This window comes from Zalophus californianus, chromosome 4, assembly GCF_009762305.2.
Source record: "Zalophus californianus isolate mZalCal1 chromosome 4, mZalCal1.pri.v2, whole genome shotgun sequence".
NCBI classification, from domain to species: domain Eukaryota; kingdom Metazoa; phylum Chordata; class Mammalia; order Carnivora; family Otariidae; genus Zalophus; species Zalophus californianus.
Window position 1 is genome coordinate 21,454,283 of NC_045598.1, and position 3,108 is coordinate 21,457,390.

The following is a 3,108-nucleotide window of genomic DNA, read 5'->3' on the forward strand; positions in this document are numbered from 1 at the left end:
AGTTTGTTAAACCATATGGTAAAAAAGGTGAACTTACTATATGTAAATTATCAACAAACCTGACTTTAAAAAATGAAATATGGGGGGAGCCTGATTGGCTTAGTCAGGAGCATGTGACTTTTGATCTCGGGGTTGTGAGTTCCAGCTGCACATTAGGTGTAGAGATTACTTAAAGTCTTAAAAAAAATAATGAAATAGAGAAAGTATAGAAAGCAAGGACAAGTTAAAAAATATTTTCAATTATGCAAGTAATGAAATTACACAATAATAAAATAACTCATTATGCTTTTTAAGATAATTACGATATTAAAGGTAAGTCTGATTTCTTGTGTGTCATGGTCCCCATCCTTCCCTCCTTCCCAGAGGTAATCAGTGATGTGTGTTTTTGCAAATCTTTTTTAAAAAAGTTAATAAGTATGTGGCATTAGAAAATATATAGCACTGGGTTTTATGTGCACACGTGTATGTTCTTTATTACATTAACGATATGTGGTACCCTATTCAACACCTTCACTCAATTTTTTTTATATCTATTGATAAAGATCTACTTTAACCAATCCAAATTTAGTATTGCTTTTTTCCCCTCACGTTAATGGTCATCATGCTGTACCTTATTCGGCAACTCTTATCACTCAGTGCTTTTTGGTGTTTAATTCACTCTTTGGCAGCACAGTAGATAGCATTCATTCCACTTTATGAACACACTACGTTCTGCTAATCATTAGCAGATTAGGTTGGTCCCAGTCTTTCCCTGTGCCTCCAGTTTTCCCATGGTGGGGCCGCTTCAGGTTGGATGGCCACGGGTGGCACAAGTTTGTGCATTTTCCACTTGAATAGGGTGGGATTCGTGTCTTCCCCAGATAGGTACCAACAGCCGCCGAGAAGCGGGTATTCCCGCGTAACGTACAAAAGGTGCGCCCACGGCAGCCAGCGACAGCTTCCCAGCTCGCTCCCACAACCGCTTTTCCTTGCCACTCCCTCTACGCCCGCCGGTTCCTTCCCAGCAAGCACCGCGCATATTTGCATATCAATTTACGTCCTTGCCCTTACTTCTATATAAAAATCGAAAGGACAAATTATAAAAGTCTTCTTGTGAATATTGCTCTACGGCTCAGCATGTCTTGAAGTTCCCCCTTCAACTTGAGGAGTAAGGAATAAGAAATTGTTTACATTTTATTTTCACCTTTACCGAAAGAGGGATTCGCCAGCTCTGCCTCCCTGGTTTTGCGCAGGGACAGGCAAAAAGGGCTTCTGTCGTGAGTGGCACACGTAGGGCAGCTCCATTGCTCTTCGTGCGGAATCGACATCAAGAGATTTCGGAAGCATAATTTTTTGGTACCTGGGCAGCTGGTGATCGTTGGTCCCGGCGCCCTTGTTTGTTATAACAAGGACAGTTGGTTTTTTTTGTTAGTTTGTAGATGTTATACTTTTCATTGTACATTAGAAGTGCATGGTTTCCGTTCGGAATTTCCGTGGGGGGGGGGCTTAGTTATGCTGGCAACACGTCCCCTTGGTAAATTGGGTGTAGTAGTTTTACTTGGGGTTAGTTAAAGCTTTAAAGCCGTGGAAAATCTCGATGAAAAAACTAGTTAACGTAAGTCAACTAGTTACAAGAACCATCACACACCCAAGAAAAACTAAAAAATGGTGGGTACGAACTGGTTTTTCACAATCGTGTGTTTATGAAGATTGCTCTCACAACCGAACAGATGATTGCTGACGTACGAAGAGCACTAATTTTTCCATTTCACAGGTTTAAGAAAAGTAAGTTTTATGTTTACGCAAGCGCACTCTGAATTATGCACCCAGTGGGAATATCGGGACTCCTCGTAGGTGTCCTTTTCCAGGGATGATTGAATCACCGTGCATAACTTTGATCTTGTAAAAATTCTTCCACTTTAACCAGGCATATATATCCCCCTTTTTTTTAAAGACTTTATTCATTTGAGAGAGAGAGCACGAGTGAGGGGAGAAGCCGACTCCCTACTGAGCAGGGAGTACCACGTGGGGCTTGATCCCAGCCAGGACCTGGAGAGATCATGACCTGAGCTGAAGGCAGTCGCTCAACCATCTGAGCCTCCCAGGCGCCCTATATATCCCTTTCTAAAGCTGTGTTAATGTTCTTTCTATAGCCTTTGTCCTTTAAAACCAGAAGCAATAGATTTAAATACCAGTTTAGCACTTTCTTACTGATGGATACCAGCAACCTTTCTGGATAACCATTCAGCACAGACATAATCTAAAACCTTCAAAAAATTCATCTCCCAAGAATGTATCCTCATGTAAAATTATGTTTTGTTTTTTTTTTTAAAGATTTTATTTATTTATTCATGAGAGAGAGAGAGAGAAGCAGAGGGAGAAGCAGGCTCCCAAGGAGCAGGGAGCCTGATGCGGGACTCGATCCCAGGACCCTGGGATCATGACCTGAGCCGAAGGCAGACGCTTAACCATCTGAGCCACCCAGGCGCCCTAAAATTATGTTTAAGAGGAGATTTAGGGGCTCCTGGCTGGCTCAGTCAGAAGAGCATGTGACTGGTCTAGATCTCCCGGTGGTGAGTTGGAGCCCCCACCTTGGGAATAGAGATTATTGAAAAAAAAAAAAAAAAAAACTTAAAAAAAGAGATTTAGCAAAGGGTTCATTCATTCTAACAACAGATGTATACTAGTGCTCCAATATACAGTTGACCCTTGAACAACATGGGTTTGAACTGCACAGGTCCACTCATGGTACTGGAAATGTATTTTCTCTTCCTTATGATTTTTTTTTTCAAGTAAGCTCTATGCCCAAGGTGGGTCTTGAACTTATGAACCAAGATCAAGAGTTGCATGCTCCACTGACTGAGCCAGTCAGGCGCCCCTCCCTGATGATTTTCTTAATACCATTTTCTTTTTTCTAGTTTATTTTTTTATTTTTTATTTTAAAAAAATATTTTATTTATTTATTTGACAGAAACACAGCGAGAGAGGGAACACAAGCAGAGGGAGCGGAAGAGGGAGAAGCAGGCTTCCCACTGAGCAGGGAGCCTGATCCGAGCTCAATCCCAGGACCCTGGGATCATGACCTGAGCCGAAGGCAGACGCTTAACGACTGAGCCACCCAGGCGCCCT

The 3,108-nt window shown here is 42.0% G+C and overlaps 1 non-coding gene across 1 annotated transcript; it reads left to right on the top strand.

Annotated features, from left to right (window-relative positions):
• Window positions 1–1,240: 1,240 nt before the first annotated feature.
• Window positions 1,241–1,374, top strand: LOC113917700. The gene has a single exon (XR_003518327.1). It is a non-coding gene; the product is annotated as a U11 spliceosomal RNA (small nuclear RNA).
• Window positions 1,375–3,108: the final 1,734 nt, after the last annotated feature.